At 39.4% G+C, this 26,600-nt stretch overlaps 1 long non-coding RNA gene across 1 annotated transcript; it reads left to right on the top strand.

Moving 5' to 3' along the window:
- The first annotated feature begins 357 nt into the window (after window positions 1–357).
- On the top strand, window positions 358–25,321 carry LOC118120763. Its single transcript, XR_004698238.2, has 3 exons — window positions 358–613; window positions 18,434–18,537; window positions 23,029–25,321. It is a non-coding gene; the product is annotated as an uncharacterized LOC118120763 (long non-coding RNA).
- The last annotated feature ends 1,279 nt before the right edge of the window (window positions 25,322–26,600 follow it).

Genomic DNA, 26,600 nt, shown 5'->3' with positions numbered 1-26,600 from the left:
GTCGCCATGGTGAAGCTGTTTCTTGCAGATGTTTGTAACGCCTCCTCAATTTAAATTAGGTTTTATTTTCAAATTGCGTTTAAAATCAAACTAGAATGCCATTCAGTCGAGCACATACCTCGACCAAGGCCCAACAGTCCCCTTAAATTCAAACAAGCGTTGCAGCGAAAGCCACATTAGGTTTATCTCAGCCAGGGGCGAAAAATCTATTTTTACTGTAAAATAAAATAACAATAATGGTGTTAAACAGGATATTTTCTGTAGTTTACCCATTTACAGGTGTTCCTTAAATGCATCACCTAAATGCTGGTGGTAGTTACGCAGCTTCCCTACGTCCCTTAAACGCATCACCTGCAAACTCTCACAGGTGCTGCTCACACAGTCACACAGATGGTGCAGATCACGTGATAGATAAGACCTACACAGAAAGGTAAAGAAGAAAAACAACAGTTTGTACAAGTGTTCAACAAGTGGTGCTGACAGTGTGTTCAGAAGAAGAAGAAGAGGAAGAAGAGGAAGAACAAGAACAAGAACAAGAACAAGAACTTATAAACCAACGACAAATCAAATCAAATGAGACACTGTGTTCTTCTGAGTGACAAAGATGATCCAGGTGAGTTAGCTGCTCAATTTAGCTGATTAGCATGAATCGTGCATTTAAGTTGGTTTCAGGAATTCATGGAGCAAAACTAGTCAGGATGTTGTGATGTGATGTGAATATACAGTACTGTAAGTAATGCTAGTTAATGAGCTGTTAACTAGCTGCTGTCAGTGTGATTTGCAGCCTTGAAGCTAAGCTAAGCTAAGCGCTACATCCACGATAAATGATCAGGGAACACAACAAAATAGACTAGAATTTTAAAGTAGTAACAAGAACAAGTCGCTGACACGTTTCAGAGGATAAACAGTATTTCATTTCATTGTATGGACATTTCCATTATTACAGTTAATACTTGTGGTTGTGCTTGTAATTAGTTTTATGGTATGTTTACATTGTGAATTGGTTTACTGTTAAAAGGAAATTTGTATTAAGTAAATGTGCACATTTTAGAGATTGATATTTAAGATAGTAACCCAGTATCAGAGGTCTAGATTCTCAGGGAAATAATACTTCTCTCACAGGTTACAGGTGTTACAACAACAATGTCTCTTGCTGTATGTAACACTATATTAAAGCCAAGATTGTGTACAATACAAATAGGGCACACTAAAGCTGTGTGCTTTTCAAAATAAGTTCCAACTTTGTGTTATTTCTCTCAGTGGAGTTAATACTTCACTTCCTGCCTCTGGCTGCTGCACCCGGCTGCTCCACCTCTCGCCTGAGTAATGCAGAGGATCTGCAGAACCCCCTGTGTTGTGCATGTGTGAAAGGAAAACTCCATATAGACAATTTTCCAGATTATACCTGGTGCTCATGTCTGAAAACGGCTTAACTAACTAACAAACCAACGGACAGGGGTGAAAACACAACACAGAGGTGCTAAAGAAACCCATTTTTATGAAATCTGGCACAAACTTGATGTTTTAAACATTTAATTACCTAAGGGATGTCTGTGCAAATGTGTTATACTTTAGCGTCCCCTGCTTCACACTCATACAGCTGGATGAGTTTCCCTCTGCAAACTGCCAAGCACCCTTTACGACTGATAATCGAGCCACTATATAACAGAGCAGCAGGGGATTTGGTGGATTAGACAGTGGAGGTTTTTCTTGTGCCCAGTTTTGCAAAAGCTGTTCCATGATTTACTTTTTTCCCTTCAAACCACACACGTTGTGGTGATCAGGGGATTTAGGAATAAGTCTTCGAGGAGACGTATATCTTTAAGTTTGCAGGATTGATACTCTGGACACCATGAATAACTGTTGAGAATTTCCATCTATTCAGTATTTGCTGAGATATTTCAGTCTGAATGGGCCGACAACACAAGAAATGTACAAGCTATTGCAATGTATAATTGGAAAATTCACGAGCACTACTTTAGCATAAGTGTGGTTCACCATTTAGTGAGCAGCCACTGTATGTTAATGCGCAACCCTTCAATAATCAGTGACTTCTCTTTGACTGATGCATGGCTTTCCCTCTGTAGTCAATAGCCCTCGCTGAACTACATTAGCATTTTCATGATGGAGCAGTTCTCGAGTGAATATAAACATAAAAGAGTGCAACGTGTTCAAGGACCTGTAGAAGTGGAGCCTGGTGTAGACAGTGCTGTTTGCACATGGAGGAAACAAAAGAGTGTAAACAGTGTTAAACGTCGTGGTAACAGCTCCCTGTTGGCTGTTATACACAGATACAGTAGTAGAAAGTGCAATAATAGTCTAATCATGACGGAATTTTGACTGCAGCCATATTCTCCAGGGCCACACTGCTATAAAGACGGTACCATTGTAAGACAAATATCACTGAGGAGCACTACACAGCTTTAATTGTTGAGTTTGGCTAAGGTTTGTTTTGCCATCTTGGGCCCTCCAGCTCTGCTCCCACAACAAAACCCCTCAGCAAGTCCCTCCTCTTCCATCTGATGTTTAAATTGTCTTAACAATAGTCGCAAGAATTTAAAGTTTTTCCATGCAGCTGCAAAGTCACGTGCCTTGTAAATGGCTTTGGAAAAGGATGTGATGAGCTTTGCATCCTCCAGCCGCCTGAGCACTAAAAGGCAAAATCAATCCGCATTCATCTTTGTAATGGCACCGTGCTCTGCATCCTCACTGATGGCTACGCTGCTCCCAAGCTTCAGTCTCAGTTTCATTTCTTATCACAGAACAATAAATGAAACACAGCCATTCTGATAAACACCTAATTAGAATGAAGTTGGTTGGTGAAAACTGTGAAGGAAAGGCACTGCACCGTGATTAAACATCAATGAAAACTGTTAATAGCAACATTATTCAAATGAAATGAGAGAGTTAATTAACAAGATATCCATTGTTTTGAGGAAGAATTGATCCGCTGCTTGTGTTTGTCAGTCAGTTCATTTAGTTAACGAGAAGAGAGCTCGGAGAGTGCATACCAAGGCTTATTCCCTGTCTGGCCATGTTGAAGAGAGCAAATAACAAATTCTGGATCTGCCCGTTTACCAAGATCTGCTCCAAAATGACAGACAAACATTGATGATAACATAACCTCTTTGGTGGTCCTAGCTGTCAACAGAGGGAGGATTTCTGGACTGTCTGGGTGGAAAAGTTACCCTGTTGGCCTGAATGTAGCTGTTGTTATTATATTATGGTCGAGGCTGCTGAAGTTTGCTGTTGCAGGTTGTCCATACACACACTCAGCTGCATGAACAGGGTGTGTTTGGGCTTTGGACAAATCAGAATTGCCCCAATTTCATCTAATTAGTTGCTAGGTTACCTGCTTGGCTGTGTGAGTGTATATCCTGTGTGTGTTAGTCCTGTGCAAAGGTCTCTTGGTTGCTTGAATTTTGTTAGTCTTGTTTTCATAATGACTGATGCTGTAATATTTGTATTTACTTTTATGGGGAACATAATACTGGATATATAATGGGTAGGATATTGTAATATCCTATAGATAAAGAGGATGTGTATATCATGGTAATGTAAACCATTAGATGTAATCGGTCAATAAATGAATGTTGTGTGGTTTGTTACACTGCACTACCGATCTGCACTCCTAACTGAGAAGGTTATTGTTGAGACTGAAGTTATACTGGGACGTTTTTATGGTTAAAACGAAACAGAGAAGTGTGATACATGTATTTTAATGATGTGCCTTTTATTTCCTAATTTATTTGAACATAAATTTAATGTATACCTAAAGTCCAAAAGTGTAGATGTGTCCCTGCATCGTAACAGTTGACCTGTCCTGACACCCTCTCAGTTTTTACTACACCATGCTAACCACATTACCTTTGCGATAATTCCCATGCACACTGTGTGATACGGAATTATAGTAGGACAACAACAACAGTAGTAGATACGGGCTGTATATTAGCAAATAGTGGAGTTAAAATGTAAAGTCTCTTAGGTAAAAAAAACATGTTTAATAAAATGATAATGTGACTGCACTAATCTCTCCATCAAATTTAGGGATTTCTCGAGAGCAGTTAATCACCCACACATTAACACCAATATAATGTTTTCTTTCATTGTACTAGTGGACATTGTAAACTGAGGCTGGCGCTAGAGAAACATTTGGCTTTTGTTTGAGTTGTTGTCTTGTGGTCAGTGTGGCTAACATGGCCAGAAGCTGTTGATCTGGACCAAAGCATTGGTCAGCAGATTAGACAACGGACAGAATCACATCACCACCAATCAATACATTACTTACTTGTGTTGGACACCACAGTGATGTAGTGTTAATACACCCGGAATATATACATGGATTGAAGCTAAATAAAGTCGTCATATCTCAGAGCAGCTGATTTATGCTCTGTGGTTTGTTCATTCTTGAAATAACCTATTGACTCTGGTGTTTTCTTCAAAGTAATGACAGTTTGTTTTACATAATATATCGACCACCCTGCATCTATAATTCAGTTTTCTTCAAGACGTAATGGGTTTTCCAATATTACTAATACAGTCTCAGCAGAAGAAAAACATCCTCGTTGAGCCGGAATAACAACAACACCGCTCCTTGTTCTCTCCTGGGAGTGTGTAGTTAATGAATTTAGCAGTAAATGACATTTTCCCAACAGTGAATGGCCCTCTGTTCGTCCTATATGTGTTTGAAGTTAGAAGTGCGACAGCAGGAGGTTCATTGTTCGTACGAAACAAAACAAACCACTGTGGAAAAACAAAAAAGGCAATAATGTTGAAAACCACGCCTGGGGCAGCGGTTCAGTTTTGGCAATGAAGTGGGCGGCACAAGGAGGAGCTGAGATTGTATGCTGACGATTACTTATTATTATTATTATCAGCAGCTGGTGTAAAAGGACACACTTTCAGAGGGAGATTTGTATAAAGACCCTAAACACTCACTCACACTGAGTGAAAGGATTCACCAACCTCCAAACCTAATAATACATCTCTCTTGGACAACCTCCGAGCAAACTCAAAGATATTAACTTATCGATCTATCCTCTATTCAGTTATCCTCCATCTGAGCGGGGGAGGCAGGGAGCAGGATCATGGCCTCTGCAGCTCACATGGACACATAGGGTGACCGTTAAAAGGAAAACCTCAGCGTGCTACCTCTTTTCCACAGAGCTCGATTTTATTTTTCTAAAAGTATTTAAAAGGCATCAGTGAGCAACAGTGTCTTACAAACTTGTTAGCAAACAGTTGCTTATCACTAATGCACCAGATAAAGAGCGATGTTATCATTTGTTTCCACCTGATGAATGTGTCCATTATTCACCCTTGTATTGGTTAGTTTTTAGTCTCCACTGTGGTCTCCGCAAAGTCCTGAGGGAAATGTCTGTCTCTTTAGCTGATAAATGCTCCACTATGTTCACTGTGACAGTTGCTAACTGTGTTCGTCTGTTTGGTGCTGAGCAGGTAGTGTGCCGAGGGTTCCTACAGCATTTGGGCCAATAACAGCTACCAACCTCGGTCAAAAATGTAATAGTCTGTACCGGTACCATGAAATTTCCAGGATTCTCTATACCCAATTCGATACCACTGCAAAAAACAATACAATAAATCTCACTTACTTCAACACACACTCCTTTTATACAAATATTTGAACCTACAAAAACCAACAGTGGCTATGTAGCCTTCAAGGAATAAATAAAAAGGAAAGACTATTTACATTATAAACCAGATCAGTGGCGTTACAGAAAAATTGAGATCAGGTATAGAACAATGACTGCAAGAAAACCGCTGAGGCTACACACGCAATGGACTAACACACACAAACACACACACACACACACACATGATTGAAATACGTGAACAGGGCTTTTTTCACTGATTCTCACCTCAACTGGTGCAGAATGTACAGGGAACGATTCTGACACTTGATCGAGCTGTCATCAGAACTACGAAAATTCTGTTACCAAGAACATCTGTGGAATCAACATTGGAATTTGCCATAATCAAATCTCAGTTCAGTAAAAGTAATAAAATGCAAAGACGGTTGTAAGAAAATATATTTTTCTATTCATCATTTGTTTCACCCATTGTAGTTGTGTAAGATGGAGTCTAACACTGTGGGACAGTAAATGAATGACTGGTAGCATGTGGGCAGTTGTCAGTGCGGCACACTGTCAGTTCAGTTGGTTTCTCACCTGTGTTTATCTCAAGTGTCTGCTATTTTAATACTTTCTATGTATCAAAGTGAGAAGTGTTATTAAGTAAACGCTGTCGACCACTGAGAAGCTTGTTAAGGACGTTGTTAATTAAGCAGCGGCTGTAAATCAAACACTTGATGATGTTATTCTCCTGAGACGCTGTGTATATAGAGGACGGCAGCTTCAGATGAGCCGTCTCACAGCAACACACAGGTTTGTGTCAGGTCCTGAAATATAGGACGAGCCTTTTAATTTCACTACAGCTGTGATGGTTTGTGGTTTATGGATTAATGGCTCTTGTCTCTGTGTTTTTTAATTAGCCATTTAATCAAAAGCTTCTTTAATACATTATCTTCTTTTACCAAACACGGAAACACATTTAAGAACTTGGCAACAGGTTGGATTCAATGAAGCACAGGGACTTGTTTTATTACTGCAGCAAAAAAATGTATATACAGTATAGGCTATACATATAAATTAGTACAATATAAATAAACATTTCATTATATAAAAAAAAAAACTACACTGAACATTGCTGAACATCAGAACATAAAAAATGATTGCAACAGATTGGTGGAGATAATATAGAACATAATTAATATTTAACATAATTAACAGTAATCAGCATGTCATGGGTTCAGTCTTCCTCCATTTTAATCAGTTCTCCCCAGTGACAACTATTTTTCAAGCATAGATCTGTGAACGTAAACAAATCAACTCAATTCAGTTTGTTGCCTTCGAGGGTGACGTGACACAAAGGGTTTGAATCTTAATCCCAGAGTGATGGAAATTGCAAACAAAGGAGGCTGAAGTGCCTCAGTTTCTAGTTCTTATAAACAACCGTTGGTAGAGAGCAAAACTTGTGACATGACGAGGGGCAATATTAATCTGTCAATCATTTATGAATAATTTCCCTGAAGCCAAAGGCGATTAAATCTAATTGCTCTGAAAACTAAGACACTAAATATATTCAGCTTACAAAAGTCAACAAAAAGCAACATAGCCTCACAGTTTAAAAGCTGGAACTAAAGAATGTTTGGCCTTTTTAAAGTAAGATTGATTTATTGATTGCTTATCGATTGATTGAGCTCTTGCCATCACACAACCCTACAAACAGCAAGTGATGAAATTGAAGTGGTAGAAAGAAGGAATGAAATGTTCACAACAATCCAGAGCTCTGGGGGATGCCGGGGAGGTTTTAGTGAAAGTGTGGGCAGACAGGAACAGTTCCTGCTGGGCTCACTGCTCTGTCTGACCCACAACAACAACAACATCCTGACACTGTGAGCATGAACCAATGAGGGAGAAAATGAACAGGATGAAATTAATTAGGGACTAAAATGTGGCCCAAGTCGACTCTCTCACTCACACTCACACACACACACGCACACACACAACTTTGCATTGACTTCTATTCATTATGGACAGCCTAACCAAAAAACGTATATATCTAACCTTATTTTATACTAATTCATGTCTAACCCTCATCTTAACCTTATCACAACCCGCATCTTACCCCTAACATTAACCAGGACCTCAGAAATTATGTTTAGCCTCATTAGGATCAGGCTTCCGTCCCCATCAGGTCCTACAAATTAACAAAAATAAGGATATTCACAAACAAACATACAAAGACATAAGGAACTAAACACGACCCACCACGGTTAACACACACTCATAAATGCACAATTGTAAATTCAATCTATGACTGAATATGGACGTCAACAACCATTTTTTCCATGACGAGACAATGACACCATCAATAACTGTGACTTTAACAACCGATAATGTTGATTTAAAAAAAGATGATTCCAAAAATCACTCGGAGAAGGGAGGGAGTGAGCTACACAGAGCGATTTTTTTCAAACGATGACATGATGCAAACAATCCATCTTTAAATAGCTGCGCTGCACATTTCTCTTCCTCTGATCTCAAATCAGTTTTCTGGTCATTTTTGTACAACAGCATCGCAACATGAAGACACTGACAACATTAATATTACACTGACACTTAATGTTATTAAAATTATTATATTGAAGAAGAAGATGGAAATAACTCATTTTGTCTTTGGAGGATCTCGCAGGGCTCAGCGCTGCTTGTCAGAGGATTCATGATAAATGTCCCTCATCCTTTCAGCCTGAAGGAATTCATCTCAATCACTCATTCTCCATCTTCAGCACAGTGAATGTGATGGGAGCCTGATGTCTCGAGTGTTCCTGCTGTGACTTAGCAGCAGGATGCTCGCTCTTTGTTCTGATGAAATAATGCAGCTCATATCAAGAATCACATGACTATCAATATGTTTCTGTTGGGCGGTGACAGTGTTTAGTGTGGCCAAATACTTCAGTGTGAAATGCGGTGACAACTTGAAAGAGGAAATCACCCAGAGCAGTACAAAGAGTTTACTCAGTCAACAGCAAATTTGACAATGTGCGTTCAGTCTTTTGCTTCCTGTCTTCAAGCTTTGATTTTCTAACAAGACACGGTGGCTTAACAACGAAGTGCCGCTCATTAGACGACTGGAATCAGACTCTTTATCGGGCCAGGAATGCGCCAGAAAAATCAGTTTACATTTGTAACTCTGGAACCAAATTTTGGCAAAACTCAAATCAGGCGTGGTGTTTGTTTGATTTTCTGAAACCACTTTTCCAAAAAGATTGTTTGAAGCCCGGTTTGGAGCCGGTGCCTGATCTCGAATCAGTTCTTTGTTTTTTGTTGGCTCTTGGGCTGAAAAACTGGTTCGACTTTAGAAGAAAAGACCACTTACGTCAGGAGCTGGATCAACAAGACCAATCAATAAATTTCGAAATACACTTTTGAAAGAACAGGGCTAGTGTTGTGTGTAGTCTGGCTGGTTTTTCCTGAACAGTTTTGAGTTTGCCTGTTTGTTTCCTGCCGGCCTGCCCCTTATTTTTATGTTTTCAATAAATTCTGTTGGACCTGCCTCCTGCCAGGTTTGTAAGTTGAACCAACTCAGAGGCGGCACAAGCACCAGGTTCACCCCAAAAAGAGCAGCTGCACTATCTTAGTGTTAAAAGAATGTGTAAGTTAAATACTGCTGGTGCTTTAAGGGCAACTTGCAGGTTAATTTTTTCAGAAATTTACACTTAACCTCATGAGAAGGGAAATTTGAGGAGTTAACAGAAGAAGGAACTAGCAAAAAGTTAATTATAATAAAACACTTAATTTAACATTGTGTCCCATTACATCACATAAGAAAGTCTTGCCTGCCACAAAATGGCACAGTAGTGCTTGACAGTGAGTCTGAGTAGTTGTTTTAGAAAGTTGGCATTTTTCCTACATTGCATTTCACAATTTTTTATCATGCCAAATTATTGTTTGTCCCGCCTGTGAGGACATCTTGTCCCTGTGCCTTATATAAAATACAACAATTCCCTCTGAAATGTATCAGAGTGGAAATTTGTAGTAGCGTAAAGTGGAAATACTAAAGTACTTGCATGTTGTGAAATAAAAAATAAATATTTGAGATTAGTGTAAACTGTCCAGCCTGCAGAAGTGTAATCACAACTCTTGCGGTGTATGGATGAACTAGATGTTCTTCTCTTAACAAGGGAACAAAATAGGCTAATTATTAATACGTTTATTAAAACCCCCTCAGCTCAGTGTTAAACTTTAAGATTCTTTCCATACAAACTAGTGACACTCCTTTTTCTTTCGCTGTGTGTTTATGTAAGTGTGACACAAAAAGCCAATAGGCTGCTGTGTTTGTCAGTTCGAGAGAAATGTTCTATTTTTGGTCTGTTTTGGTTCAAGCAGCCTAAATATAAGCAAAGTCAAACAGCCACAGCTAAACCCATGTCTGGCGTTATTCCAGCCGACCCACTGAAACGTCTCTGTGTGTACTTCAAAAGAGGTGACGGTGATTCTTGGATTACCTGCTGTCAGACAGAGGGTTTCAGGTGATTCAACAGTCCAGTCATGTTGTCACACCATCACAGTAACACATGTGGGAAGGACACACTCAGACAAGACCTCTCTGCAGTTAAGTAACAGCACTCCTACTGTTGTTTGTGTGTGTGTTTGTGTGGGTGGTTCGCTTTGACCTCGAGCACAGTGACAATTCACTGACACACACACACACACACACACATCAAGCATTTCCTTGCATGGACATGGAGCAGAGTGGAGTGTTGAGGATGCACAAAGTGTGGCAGAGCTTCCTTTGTATTTTTAGCCAGATGTGAATTCCAAGTGCATGTGGGTTTTTGAGTGTTTAATGTCTGTGGCCAGCCCGGGCGCCCTACAAGGTTTCTCGTCAAGATTCTGTCCAATTTCTGGGTGTAGTTATGTTCAGCTGACATGTCTGTGTTGACATTCCCTCGTCTCTGACTGGAGCGCATGTTTTGGGGAGGATTTCTTGAGAAGACACAGTTGGGTCATTAACCCAAGGGATGAATGTGAGTTGGTCACAGAGCATAGACCTAAATGCTCGGTCAGACTCAACATCTGCAGACAGTTGTGGACCCTTCTCCCGTCCAACACAATGTTCCGCGTCAGTCTGCTCCTGATCCACACTCGGTTCCAGTTTGTGGCAATAATGCATCACAGTGCTGTTTGCCAACCACTATCAAATTAAAGATGAAAAAGAAGTTAGTTAGTTAGTACTCTTCTGCTCAGTGTCTAACAAACCTCTGATAACTGGATTTAAAGTCAAATAGCCCTGGGGTGACGCGTCGACGTAATCAACGTCATTAATTACGTAAATACGTCAATTTGTGTAACGTGCGTCGACGCATCGTATGGAAGGTGGCTGCGTGGATTTATCCTAAGAGCAAGCTGAAGCCAAAAGAATCATCCAAAGCATAGGCCACAAATTGGCAGACGGCGGTCCGGACCCAGACCTGTTATCTATTTTAAGAAATAATGTGTGCAATTTGCATTTATGGTAGTCTTATTTTAACCTGTGCAGCTTTCTCATCTTTACGGTAGTAAATCCTGGCATTACACGGTAGAGTTTACTTCTCTCACTGAACAAGAGAAAGTGGGAACAAAGAGTAAAGAAGTGTTTGAGCTGCTTTGTTGTTAATATTTGTTGAGATTGTTTATATGTGAAATGTAGTTTAGAAAAAATAAAAAAGGGGTAACATTATTTTAAGATGCCTTTTTCAGAAGCTCTTTTGTTTTTAAATGCAAACCTTATTTTACTTGAAATGAGAAAATGATTTTGTTATTATTTTATTATAGTACACTTCAGTTCAGTGTGAAAATTAGTAATAAACATTGTTGAAATACTATTGAATTCATACAGACATTGATATAACACTGAATCATAACGCTTGTTTGTAAATTTAACTTATCCCACACTCGCACAACAGGTAACCTTACGCTGCAGTTTAGGGGCATTGATTATGGTGATGAACGTGCACATTATGAACAGATGGTATTCATCAGGCTGAAACAAGCGAGCCAAGAGAGATTGTTAAATTTGACCTGAAACAGTTCAAAAAGATTTAAGATAAAGGTATAAAAATGTTCTTGCCTGAGGCCCAATGTCTCTAAATTATGATGCAGTCTGTGAAGTTACTCTAATGATTCAAAAGAAACTGTCCACCTAAAAAGTTTGTGTTTAACAAAGAACTAACTTAAATTGTCAAAATGGAAACGAATGGAACAAAAAATATTCTCATCGTCAAACTGCTCCTCTCATTCTCGTCTCTCTGACTTATTGTCCATCTCTACGGCTATTTACACAATTTTTCGTGTCAGAGTTTCCTCACTCATCTGTATTTGTTTGGTGCAATAAGAATAATACAACTCTTTATTTCAAGGTGAAATAAAAAAAAAAAAATCAAGTTTGTTTAACAGCGAGACTGTTTACATGCTTACATTATCACGAGGTGGAAAATGCAGGGATTGATAAAAACTTTCCAAGACTCACAAGCCAAGGTCAGAACAAGTAAGGTCAAGTTAAGGTCACGTGTTTCCCAAAAAAAAAAAAAATAAACGAGGTCACTGAGGTCACAATGTGGGACAGGCACAAGTAAACTGAGGGCTCAGTCTTTATGAATATAAATGCTCAAGTGTGTGGCAGCAAAACAAAGAGCGGTACTGTTGTGGAGAATTTACATCTGATGAACTGTTTATCGTACGGAAGAAATAACTCAATAACAGATTGTCGTCACTGCTCTAACCGAATGCAATAACAGCCATATTATATCTTGCAGTGGAATAACTGAATATTATATTTTGGGAAGCGAGCATGTTTGCTGTGACATTGTGGACTTCATTAGTTTTAGTTTTGACTTGAGCTTGAGTCATTTTGTTGATTTTCCTTGGGTTTGTTTTTCAAGTTAAAGGTCAAGTATGTGGGTTTTAGAAGGGTGTATTGGCAGAATTGGAATATAATATCAATAATTATATTTTTGTGTATAATCACCTTAAACTAAGATTTTTTTATTTTGGGTAGCTTGAAATAAGCCCTATATACCATTGTCAGGTAGTGGTTCCTCATCTAGTGTCCACCATATCGCACCTCCATGTTTCTACAGGAGCCCAGAATGGACAAACCAAACACTGTCTCTCGATGGTTCTTGGTTTTTACGTTTCCTGATAGGTTCTTTTAGATGCTTCGAAGGGAAGGATGAGGCGGGGGTTACTCAGTTGGCTGCAATATGCAACTTCACCACTAGATATCATTAACTCCTCCACTCTGAACCTTTAATATATTCATAAACACCACATTTCAGAAGTTAAGTGACTTTACAGAAACAAAACTATTTGTATCTAGTTCATAATACAGAGAATCAATTTAACATAATAGCACAAGTTAAAGAAACGATGATGAAATGGTTCATCAAAATATCCATACTGAGGCTGGTTGGTGCAAACGTCCTTGGTAATTTTCAATGTTTTATTTTCAAAAGAAGAAATGTGAGCGGACACGTTTTTGTCGTCAGTGCCATAGGCTCACAACAAATGTGCAATTGAACAGATGGTGAATGGGCTGTGTCTTCAGAGTACGCTTTCAACAGAAAGCAGTGCAGACTCGAGGCTTAACATTCACCCACAGACACTTTAACATGTGGGACAACAATGGCCGAAACAAAGAACGCTATATCTCAAAAGAAAGGGTTCATTGATAAAGCAACATCAGTCTACACCCTAAACCTTAGAACATTAGAGTATTTTAATATGTTGGTCCCATAAATTCCTCTTAGATTAATTTTTAATATAATTGTTTAAAATGTTTTACCTTATCATTGTAATGTTAAAGATTGATGTGCAGACTTTTCTTTACAGATATTCAGGGTTGAAAACAGCTGTTACGGAGCTTTTTGTTGTTTCAGGTCAATACAAAGCCAATAGCTACAGCATAAAGAGACACAGTCATTTCTGCTCCTTTTTACCAAGTGAACATGTTTATTGGGTCCCAAGTTTTCAGCTGCTGTTGCAATTGAATTTTCCTCGTGGATAAATAAATTACCCCACTGTTATTTCAGAGGAGGGAAAAGGACAATGGATCGCCTTGATGAATTAAACTGAATGTTTTTACCAGCAAATACAACAAACACAGCAGCTGCTCTGACAACAAACCAACTACTTCATTGTTTCTATTTAGATCTGGAGCATTCGCAAAGACTTTAAAAACCATAATGCTCATTATCAGGTAACCTGCATCTCTGACATCAAAGTTTTTCCAATTGATTCCCGCATTTCAGAGGACAAATTAAATTACACGCAACAAATCGTCCGACTTGATCATCACAGGAAGTCAGGGAGGGTGAGGATGTAGCTCATCTTGCTTTTCTGCAAATGGGAGAAATTGTCAGAATTTCGTCTTGAGATGTGCTGACCACAGCAACCCTGCATCTCTGCTCCTTTTGGTACAGGATGCAACAATCGCATCTCAAGCTTCAGGGTTACATCTCCTCGCAGCCTGCTGCAAAGTTGGAGGCCCACAAGTCTTATTGCTTCTACCCCTGCCAGGAGGGTATAATGGCTCCCGGGAGAATCTATTCCTGAAATTACATCTGCTGTCATTAAACCGAGGGGAACAGAGTCTGCTGATTCATTTCGGTGCAGATTGTGGGATTGAATTTTAAATGCGAGTTCAGTTCACTGAGTTGAAAACAGGTGCCAGTTCAGAAACACTTACAGGAAAATATTTGGTCAAATCCTTCCTGATGACTTGTGAGTCAAGAAAACAAGTATTACTCACTTCTCATTTACTGGTTCTGTGTTATTGTTGTCAGAGAAGACAGTTGTGGGAAGTAAAATGATGAAATGCATAAAGCAAGGTGCTTTTTGATGCCGCAGACGATAACACATTTTTTATTGCTTAATAGCAAAAAAAGTCAAGCATTTACAGACATTTACAGACTTCAGAATGTGCTGAGGTGTCTGAAGAACATGTTTTCTAAAGTGGGGTCTCTGCTTTTACACTGAAGAACCACTCAACCAGCAAAGTGTAGGTATTTCCCCTTCCCTCTATACTCCATACAAAGGAATCTATACTGCTTTATCCAGTTATTCAAATGTCAAAATTTATACAAAATATGAAGTCTAATAAAACAATATATCCATCCATACCCTCTCTTTGACTTTAATTGAATTCAATCCCTTGAGATACTTTTCAAACTTTTCCCTCTCTGGTGTCCTGAGGTTTCACTGTGAGTGAGTCCAAGTTGTTTATTCATGTCATTCATGCATGAATCTGAATTATACTGTCAGCCAGCAATCAAGCCAGATGCCAGACTGTGGCTGAAGGGCTCCACTATGTGAAGATTCGTTTCTTTAAAGAAGTGAAATCAAGCAGCACGTAGACGTAATGACGCTGTCAGAGGCTTGTCAGTATGAGAAAAATATAACATTTAAAAGAGTATTCGACAGAGGTGATGTGCTTTGGAGGACTGGAGAGAATAACTGGACACCATTTTCATTTTAATCCCTCACACATGTATGTTTTACTGTTTTAACTGTACTCATTTGTAGGTTATCACTTGTTGATCTGTCACATGGGTATGTTGGAGTTAGTAAAGAAAATCATGATCCTTTGTTGGCGTTATCTTCACACTTAATGCACAGTACAGGTACTAGAATAAAGCAGTAATGTCTGCAACTTTGGACAAGACCGTAGACTGTAAATAAAGATGGACGATGCGTCTCGTCTTCCTCCCACTCTCCAGAAACAAAGCCAAAATGTTTGCAGATATGAACACTGCCATGTTGAGCTTTTGGAGCCAGAGTCCACGCAGCAGCGATCATGGAATGGAAAGCAAGATCCCAAGGATATACATGGACCAATCATGAGTCAGTCAATCGTGATATTTCACCCAAAAACCTAGCAATTGAACATCGATGTGATAAGAACTACATAAGATAAGAACATTTTTGGGAAAAAATAACGTGTACTTTGACTTTTTTACATGTCCCATCCACTAACATGGAGGAGGCCAACCACAAGGGTGCAATTTAGGCACTTTAGATTCACTTTTGGAGAGCAGTCACGGCGTGGACAGAAAGAGCGCTGTGTATAGAACCGATGTATAAATGTGGCTTGAAGCCCTTTAAGTGGTTGATTAGTCTCTGAAGTGCTGTAGAAATTCAGTCCATTTACCAGTTACAGTCCATGTCACAGCTGTGCAGACAGAGAAAGTTGAAATTCTTCATTTTCTACAGAAAATAAAGAAAAATAACTGCAGGTGTTCTCTGAAGAGCAGAAACACAGCGCGAGTGTCCTCACTGATTACAACATAATGACTATTACAGACACATTGTCGACGGGATACAAAGCCCTAATGTATCCTGCTCCATTTTTGTACTTTCCTTGTTGCACATTCTTGTCTTCTTTTTCCTGGAAGGGGCAGAGTTTCCAATTTATTAACGTCAGACTGCAGTTGCACAGCTTCAATTCATAGAAATATCACAATGCTATTCCCCTTTTAGCTGAGAGAGCCAACGCAGGGACCTGATGCAACGGAAAGATTCCAGGAAATTTTTCACTGCTGAAGAAAAATAATTGTGCACCACATTGTTTTCAGCAGTGGAGTGTTTCATGTGTCTCTCAGAGGTGTGGTACTGCCGGGGAAAACCAATAAATCACATTGATGACGGAGTGAAACTTTACTGGCTCGCCTCGCACCGCGTCTTGCTGCAGACGAGACAATCCTATGGTGAAGGAGGGTTACTTAATTATATTCACCTCATTTCAAATAAAGGTTTCTTCAGCGCTTCAGCGCTCCACCGATTTATCCGCTCTCCTTCCATTTGAGGGACAGGACGCAGTGAGATACTCTCCTGTGCTGCAGGGGCATCCCTGTTAAAATGAATATAAATGTACTGAAGATGTCCAGCCATTATCCAGTTTACAGTGATTGATGTAGTCAGGCCGAATGGATAGATTATAGCATTCAGGACAGCAAGCTCAAGGTTATGCACTGTAGGAAAGACTCTTAAAGGAAGCTGCTGCTGCTCAGTATGATACAGTGAAATAAGGAGTACAGCCTGCTTTGGCTCGTGACTGGAATATTTTAACTACAGCATGTTTTTCTGTCGTCTCTGAGGGAAAACTTTAAGTAGTTTTAAAATCAAGCTGTGAAAATTTCAGATTTATCTTCATCAGGAGATTTACTTGCCCAGAATGCTGAATCAGAGTAGCTGCCTTGAGAATTTTTGGATAAAAAGTAAAACCCAAAACAGGGTTAAGAAAGTGTCAATCGAAGAGACACTGTCTTTCCACCAAGTTTCATGGAAATTGGTTTTGTATAGTTTTAGCGTAACTAACAAATTGATAAATAAACAAGCGGACAGGGGTGAAAACTAGCCTCCTTGGTTGAGGTAATATATATATTGGAAATCAGCACTTTCTGTAAAATCTGTGGTTTAATACTTAGTTTTCACAAAAGGCAGCAGACAACAGTATCTCATCTAAATCTCACAGCAGGATAAACTACAGCTACAGATTTGTTTTAGTTTTGTTTTCTCAGTTTTCTCTACACCATGACTCAGAGAGAATTCCCCTCATCCGGATGCTACTTTTAATCATTATCCTCTAAAACAAATATTGAATCATGTCTGGACGTCTCGGTGATGGCCCCGTGATACATTTCAAAATGATAAGAAGGCTCAAAATCCATTAGCTAGATGTTATAGTGAGGTAGATGAGAATGCATTTTCAGTCTGTAATAACGCCACGAGGATGATGGGCCCAAATGGCACAGAGCCATGTTAGCATGAAGTCTCCCATTACTCAAAACCATCTGGAGCTGCCGTAATTATCCCCGGGGAACGTAGAGATTTTGCGGCGAAAGACTTGATGTGTGACGCCGCAGAATAACAGATTCTTTCCTTGTGATTTCAGCTTATGTTGGCATGATTGCAAACAAGACACAAACTGGTTGGCAGGTTCAAACACAGAGCCAAGTCGATGTAACTAATGCACCGCCATGCTGCCTATTGATTCATAGTTTATCAAATGTCATCATTAAAATAAGCTTAACTAAGATAGTGAACATTATTACTTGCTTATTATTTTAATTTGTGAATTTCCTGTATGGAGGATCAATAAAGGTTTATCTTTTCTTATCAAGTTCAAAGCGTTCATTGTCATATGTACAGTCCCTGTACAATGACATTCTTTATTTGCCATCCACTATGAATACCGTTAAGAGTTAAAAAATATCAAAGTAAGGAGAATATATTAAAAGATAGAAATAAAGGGTAAAAGATAATTGTTTTATCTTATCGTCACACATTGTCTTAGTTATAAATTAACTTAAAGTAACAGTACCTAAAACTGCCTCCCCGAGCTGTCTCCATCTTGTTTTTAGTTATTCTTGGTTATTTAGTTTTTATTATGAATATGTCTTCTGTTTCTATCTGCTATTATCAACAGCTTTCTAATTAACAACCATAACCAAAATAACAGATGAGCAGATTTAGGTGTTGATCCAGGATTTCTGCAGCTGAACTAAATATTTATCATAATGATGAATGAAGCAGCTGCTTAAGAGGCTGTTTCAAAGAATTGTTGAGGGTTGGGGGAGGTTTTTTGTTAATTTACTACTTTCTTTTTTAAATTCCTTTACTCGTCGGCAGTAAATTGTCTATGTTCCTTTTAATCCTGTCGTGATCGTCTGACCCCAGAGGAGGTTTGATAATCAGAGAGAAACAGAGAAGATAAGCCTGTGTCTCAGTCTGCCATCTTGTCAGGTCAATGGTCCTGTTGAGAGGAACAGGCTACTGAAGTGTCCTGCTGCTTGTTATCTCTTCACGCTCCCTAGGTGCTGGTGGTCAATGAGTGGAGCCGAAGGGCCAAGCAGCCTTGTTAAAGATTAACAGCATCTCAGCTTCCACACCACCACTGATCAAGTAGAAGACAAGATTTGTAAGTTGAAAGGCATGGTGCTGCATTTTGCTGAATTTTGTTTGATTTCTCAGAAAATAATTGATGGCTCTTGATAAAAGAAATGTTTTTGTTTTACTCATGTTTTATTTATGAGTGTGTGTAATTCGTAGCAGATCCAAATAAAAATCCATATCCAGTGAATTTAAATGAGTTTCATAAGGGGAGTGTTGGGCCTTGGTGGAGGTACAGTATGCACTTTCTCGTCTTGGCCATGCATTAGCCACAATATTTAAGGCTTTTTAATTTTTCCACATCGAGTGTGTCTTGGTTTACTTATAATTTTTTGCATCGAGATTTATTAACTCTGGGCAAAAGAGCACCTTGTGCAATTTTTACAAATTTATTTCCAAACAGACGTATATCTTTTTTGTTTTTATACAACATTCATGAGAGTTAAAAAGCAGAAAGACCACATGAGATACATATATTATAGTATGACCACAAACACAGGTTATTTAAAAAAAAGACATGCTCTATTATTGGCCTAAAACTTTCTATAACAGTAGCTGTGTTGCTCGAGTGAACTGGGGTCAGCACCTTGGAGAGCTCCCTCTGCAGCAGCAGGGTCAGGTCACCTGACACTAGACACTAACAAATCACGAGTGAATAGATGCTCTGCTTGTTGCAGCATCAGCAAAAGGTTTGGTACATAGATGTCATACTGAGATAAAAATGATAATTATTTCACTGTGTGTTAGCTGAAAATGTTCAGGTCACACACTTAACTTGACCTTAATCAAATAATTAATTATCACTGCTTCCCGCAGAGTTGCAAAAAGGATTATTATTTCACTCTTCTACATGAAAATGTCAGGCACAAGTAAAATATCATCAATAAAGGTAATTATGTTCATTATACTGCACATTTCCCTGAAACTATTACATTTTCAGAAAACCACTCGGGCTTCTCCAACACTTAAAATAGTTTTGACTAATTGTTATTTGCCGTTTTGCTCTAATCCACCTCCACAGGTCACCTCACATAATTAACAGCACAGTTTGATTACACACGTGCAAAGATTAATCCTGAAATGGGTTTATAACCAACATTCACTAACAGAATAAAATCTCTGTAAATGCAGGAAAGAGAACTAGAATTACAGCCATGTGGTTGTGTACCTCTGCCAACCAGAGCCATTTCAATGCCTCTATGTAATACTGACATACTGCATTCACATAGTATGAGGTCACCGTGACTTTTTACGACCCAAATCTAACTAGTTAATCTTTGCCCAAGTGACAACTGGTTAAAATTTGAAGAAATTCCTTAGAGGCAGACTAAAGATTTCATGCTCAAGAGGCCAACATCCTGTTTTGTGAGGACACAGAAGGCTTGAGATTTGACCTTTTGCCAACCACATTTAATCATTTAATCTGTGAGTCTATGTGAACATTTGTACCAAATTTGAAAGGATTCTCTTGAGGCATTAGTGAGATAATGCGTTCACAAGGCAAAAAAGGGTTTTGTAAGGTTGCGGTGACCTTTGACCACCAAAATCAAATCAGGTCATCCTTAGGTACGTATATACAGATGGAGACAAAGAAAACATAAGGCCTCTGTCCACTGGAGGCATGAAAATAAAAGCTTGTAAATGTGGATATTATGCTGTATTTCCTTGAGATGAAAATTTGGTGGAGAAGATTGGACAACTTAATTCCGTATTGAGTGAATTTGCAGAGGAAAACAAATGTGTCAATAAATTACTGTGATAGTTTTCTTCGCTCCTTCGGCGAGTTCGAGTTTAATGTCTTTTTCAAGCAGCTCGATTCAAGAGGTGAGTTTGCCAGCAGGGGGGCTTGACCCCTACTCCTCTTGTTGAAGGATTGTTGAACCACTTTCCTCCCCTCTCAGCTGCCATGGAAGAATGTTGGCAATTATTCAAAATATGAACTTCTACTGTGCACAGTTTGTCTTGTTGACAGTGCAGCACACTGAAGCCAGTTTGAAAACTGGAGAGAAGAATCTGAAATCTAATGTTCCCTGAAAATACACTTCAGAGCCTAAGAAAAATGAAAAAACATGAAGTAGGAGGATGTCTGATTGAAATGTAACAACATTTGTGACAGTGTGGATGGACAGTGACAGGTCACAGTAAACACTATAAAAATGATGAACTGCCATCAGTCATCAGGTCTAACAACAACAAAATTATCTCCATTTCTGGTTTTACTTTTTGTGCAGCAGGACAAGCAGAGTGACAGTTATAAAGACTGCTCTCCCAGAACCAATACTACGCTCCATTCTTTATTAGCTAAGATATATTTATGTTTATTGATGCAAACTAATGACTGTTTATATGCTTCATAGGAAAGAGTTTATATACAAACTAACAGATTTAAAAACAGCTGGTTATAATCAAATCAAATAAACTTTAGTGTCCCCATGGGGAGATTTTCCTTTGGGCCAAAGTGCTACAGCAGCTGCGTTACGAGTTGCAGCAGCACTGGGCCCAGGTGAACCTGACTTATGATTGGTTGAGCGTGTGTATCAGCGGGACCTCAATACCATGGCTCCTTCCCCAGATCGCTACTGTGCAGACGCTGTCTCCACAAATGATGTCATTGATGCAAGATGGCCGCACGCGTATCATATTCTGGCTTCATTTCTAGACAGTGGGAGGGAGCGCAGATGTGTCGTCCATCTTTATTTACAGTCTGAACCAGAATCACTCTTGTCCTACATCATTTTCCACATCCACACATGCGGTGCAAACCAGCAAACTGAGGTACACACAACAAGGCATTCAAGAAAACTTCGGATTTTGATTAGCTCAAGTAGCACTTAATCTAATCTCCAGCTCAGAACAACTTTGTGTGACCAAATCCGTTTTAATTGGGAGTTAATCTCAAACTTAGTAAACAAGACTGTGTCTCTGTGTAAAAAGCAGCTTATTATGACTCATGTTTACATTTTATTGCCAGACAACCTCTAGCGGACGTAGTAATGATGACGGCATAACCATGAGCACTTGTACAACTTTAACTGCGTATTTAAAACATAGGCTTCACAAGGAAGGCCCTCTAACGTTAAGGGGGTACTTATTTTAACCCAAACCACATTATATTCCTGAATCTAGCCAAGTAGTTTTTATGACTTTATTAAACGGTGACCATAAGCTTTGAGCGTATGTTTATTATCGATGACGTGGGTCTGCTACGCCGGAGTAGACACGTAACTAGTTTGAAGTTGAGAACACCTGGTGGAACTGGCTCCTGGTTCGGCACCTTTGACACAAACACTGGGATTTGTAGCTGATATCTGACGGCAGGAAGAAAGAGAATATCTGTTCTGACTGCAGCAACAAAGGATCAAATAATCATTATTTTTCCATGAGACACAGCGTGCAGGCCTTGTATGTTCTTTTCAGGAAAGCAGTGCTTCATATTTAAACGGCGACACACCAAAGAGGCTTGCCCAGAGCAAGCCTGGCTTTGCTCACTGAAATGGACTAGTCACAGTGATGAGAACTGTTACTCATTCATAGCGTTGATATTGAACTCATTAATGTAAACGTCCAGGAGCCGACACACTTTTCTAACCTTGATGTGAGACTGGTTAAAAAAAAAAAAAGGCAACTGTCAAATCTGTTGCATTTCACTCTCACTGTGCATCCACGTGCTCCTCGGAAGGTCCCATTTCCCAAGTTATTTTTTATTAAGTTTATTTTTTTAGGGACAGTGCTTACTAATAACAACCAACACTGTAAATATGCCCGAGTTAGCCTAGAGCTGGCCAGGTGTAAAGTTGGCAGCCTAAAATGAAATACCAACAAATAACAGTTATAGTATGTAGAAAATCAATACATAAATTTAAAATAAAATGCAGAGATAAATTAGCAGAATGAAAACCAGGGAAATTACAAACAATCTTTGCAAAACAAATAAGAGTAAAAGCAAGTAAGAGTAGATAGGAGCAGACAAGGTTAAAGAAAGAGCAGAGATAGATATGAGCAGATTGACAACAGTAGCACTAACATTGATCAAAGTCAACTTTGTTTGAACAACACCTCGACATCTCTGTCCAATATTTGAAGAAAAATGAAGCACAAAGAAAAAGGATGAGGTGTGACAGGCGTATCAATTGGCTGATCTGTATTGCCTGACAAAGTCTTGTGTGAGAGATGTAGTTTGCAACCGACAAAAGTTTAACATCGGTGAGAAGCTACTACTTGTAACTTAATGTAAAATTATGTTGATTCGTTTTTAAGTGACGTCAGCAACTCAAATACTTGTTTACCAAAATCTTTGGTAGTTGACCAAAGAGTTGACGCTCATGTGAATCTTCCCAGTCCGGAACGAATTTTCCTGATTATGCCGACACCACCTGAACACACCATTAGTCACAATAGAACTTGGTTCAGTGAAGTATTATTAAGTAGAATCAAACCTTCCTCTGGACACAAAAACAGCTGAATTCCACTAATGCTCCAGCGTCACAAACTGACATGCTGCTCTCTGATTGCTTCACAGGGGGAGAAGTCATGGTCCACAGTCGACAGAGACCTGGCCGAGGTTCAGCTTCTTGTTAACTAATCGGTTTGTAAACGCAGTTTGCCGTGCTGTTGTCTCTATGGAAATCCTCCCAGAGAATGAGATTCTGACAAAACAACTGCGACCCAGAATTAAAGCCATTTTCCCCTCAATGTCAGCTTGTTCTTTTCACAACTGCACAGAATGGATCATTGTTTGTGAAATGGGAATCCTTATCTGCAGATTGAGCGACGGGGCCTTGTGTCGCTCTCTGCGGTCTGGAGAAGAAAATCTGGCAACCGGGATAATTTGACAGTTTGAACAGATAGACTGAGATTCCCCAGAGCAGGAAGATGTGACTTTGCAAAGTTCCCATTTACAGCAAAAAGATTAGCATTATCACGGCAGCACCATTAACTGACTCATCTACACAGTGAATGGACACCATCCTAACATTACCGGACTGCTTTCACGGAGGATGTTTGTACTTGGCTGGACTCGAGCCCTGCGTAGCAACACTGTTTGTCCAGGCAACGAACGTTATGAGGACAAAGTTCAGCCTTCAAGACGCTCAGAACTTCGCAGCTCGGGGATCTGCATCAACTTCTCACATGGAATTGATATTTAATGGAGCAGGTACGGCGATAAATCAACAAAGGTTGGTATAGAAACAAGTCAGCCAAGTTGTAATAAAATTGCCTTCACACATCAAAGTTGGCCGCAGCGCTGAACAGGGGTTTTGATTATATGGCTGCAGGTGACTGGTGTGTTTCAGTAAATCATAAAACATTTACGTTAAAACAGACGGCCGGCGTGGCACATTGGAGCCCATTGGCTTTGGTGATTGGGTTACCATTAGCAGCGGACCACTGCTGACCCGGCCCCAGCAGTCTCATCACGCCTGTCACTGTAGTTAGATGAAAGCTAAAATCAATACTAAGCGAGTCTGAAGAGCATTAATAAATAAAAAGGGGGAAAATAAATAAATAAGCGGCACAATAATTACACCTCGTACAATAGATTTTATATAATGGGATATCTGTGGCATTTTGAAAACAGAGGAGGTGATTGTATATACATCCATAACCAGTGTGTCCCCACAACAAACCATAAAGAATCTCCTCCTCCCTCCTGCGCCGTGAGCAGCTCTTACTTTTTCCAGGCATCTCATTTGCTATCTGGATTTACAGTAACTCAGTAAAAGGTCTCATGCTCCAGACCCGAGACTGAACTGAATTGCAATGAGCTCGTGGTGGACAAAATGGAAAGCTAATTGCCTCAGCCTGCACATGCCCGCTGAATCAGATAATTGCAGAATGTGCCGTATGACAAAAGGCTACAGTGATTGGTGAATATGGATTAGGTCACGTCCACCAGGAGTGAAAGGTCCACACTGGAGGCTACAGAGGTTCAATGGATATGTGACTGTAGTGCATACAGTGGTTACAGTACAGGAAAACATTTGCATTTCTTCTCATGTGAACTCTTCCTCCTGTCCCCTTACTACCCTAACTAAACCAGTCCAGCATGTTTATTGATTCATACAGGGACATGTCAGTAGATGTGTCAGTCTCTTTTCAGTCCAATCTCTCTTGGGGTCAGCCAACAGAAACATCCATGCACTGGGTTTGAAAAAAAGATTTGAATCTATCAGGTTACTTAAGAATTTGAGTGCATTATTATACAGCAGTGAAACAGTAGTGTCACTTCCATACACTGTTGATGGTTGATGGTCTCATTCTGTGGCTCCCAGGCTGTTACACTTATCTGTTTTATATGATGTTAATTCAATATTTGGGGATTTGAATTATTGGTGGGATAATTGGGACCAATGAGATCAGGCCCCTTGATCAATTTTCACAATTTTCTGAAATCGTTTTGATTTCATCAATTAAATGATTATTTGATCAACGAGGAAAATATTTATCAGATTAAACGATTATGAAAACTAGAACTCACACTCACCTCCACCAAGGCCCAACTTTCTTTCATCAAGATCCATGAATTATTCTCTGAGAAATGAAGAAAATGTTTGAAAAATATCCTGTCTCTCAATTTTAAAGTGAAAAAAAAAAATCCTGTATCTGCCGCCTGTTTTGGATGTGCACCAAAATGTTATAGTTTCTTCCTTCAGTCATGCCCCACCTCTCCACCACATATAATGGAAATCGGTTGAGTATTTTTCCTGCATGAAAACATAATCTCCTTGGTGGAGCTAATACATGTTTACCTCTGAACTGTATGATATGGGTGCACAGAAATTATGAATGATAAAGTATTTCTAAATATCCAATAATCTAACCTCTCTTTTTGTACCTGTTGACATGTTTTAGTTTTTTTTAAGTAACCAATACATGTATTTATTTGCATTTGCATAGCCCCTACTCTGTTAACTGTATTGTATTTATATAAATCCCCTGTATAAGGTTTGCTAACTGCTCAGTTAATGTCATGCTGCGCAGGAGCACGTGCTGCAGATCCATAATCAATCCTGACTCTAATGACTGTGGATGTTGTGGTGATTAGTGCTTTTCCCTCCCAGATGAAACCTGCCTCCACAGCAGATGGACTTACTGCAGCCCAGGGAGGCTTCAGCTCCTGTTTAAACAAATTAGCCGACGGCGAAACCTTGAATATTTTACGCTTGACTGCTCGGACGTGTTCATAAAATCATCCATATCAATGTTCCTGAGCCCGAGCTGCTCTGCTGGTTCTACCAGATGGCTGCGCTCGGTCAAAGCAGGACCAGATGAATGCGGCCAGAGTTGTGTTGGTTTAACAGGGGGGGTTATAATGAGCACTTTTCCTCAGTAAAAGGTTCCTGCTAACATTACAATTATTTACAGAAGAAAGATGTGTATAAAGTCAGAGAGCAAACAGGTTTTTATATGTTATCACTCATTGATCTAAACAGCTTGTATAACAGCTGTTTGCACAAAGTGAGTAGCTTTTACACTGGTTTGTCATTTGGCTGGAGATGTGTCATGTGCTGTTAAAATGTCAGCTTCAGCCCTGCACAACTTTCAGTTTTTCAAAGATCATTTGAACTGGGAGTAGAGCACAGATGTTGAAAATAGAAGGTGGGAACATCTGTAAGATGGGGCTGCAACCCGAGAGTTTCAAGAAAGCTCTGTATTAATGGTAGAAATCGATGTTGAGTAGCTTATAATGACTGTATATAGTGTTTTATGATCTCAGCAGGATTACGCAAAAACTGCTGACCTGATTACGTACTGATAGTGTATTACTGGTAACAGATTTTATAGAAACTGGTGGAAGGAGGGGGCAAGGAGGACTCTTAAATTTTGCCGTGGATCCAGGAATCTTTTATTACTTTCTCTAAGATTGTAGGCATTGTATTTATTTTCACTGATTTCCCATGGAATGATGCATGAATCTTGATGAAGAAAATCAGGCCACGGGACTAATATCTCTGAGTGGGTGCAATTTGCTGCAGCTTTATTGAATTCAAGGGGCTGAATGGGCCTTGTTGAAGTATGTGCTCGACGGAGTTTCATTCTAGTTTCTTCTTGTGTTTAAAAAAATATGCTTCCAAATCAGTTTCAAAGAAC

This window comes from Hippoglossus stenolepis, chromosome 14, assembly GCF_022539355.2.
Source record: "Hippoglossus stenolepis isolate QCI-W04-F060 chromosome 14, HSTE1.2, whole genome shotgun sequence".
Classification (NCBI taxonomy): Eukaryota; Metazoa; Chordata; class Actinopteri; order Pleuronectiformes; family Pleuronectidae; genus Hippoglossus; species Hippoglossus stenolepis.
This window is presented reverse-complemented; position numbering and strand designations above follow the sequence as displayed.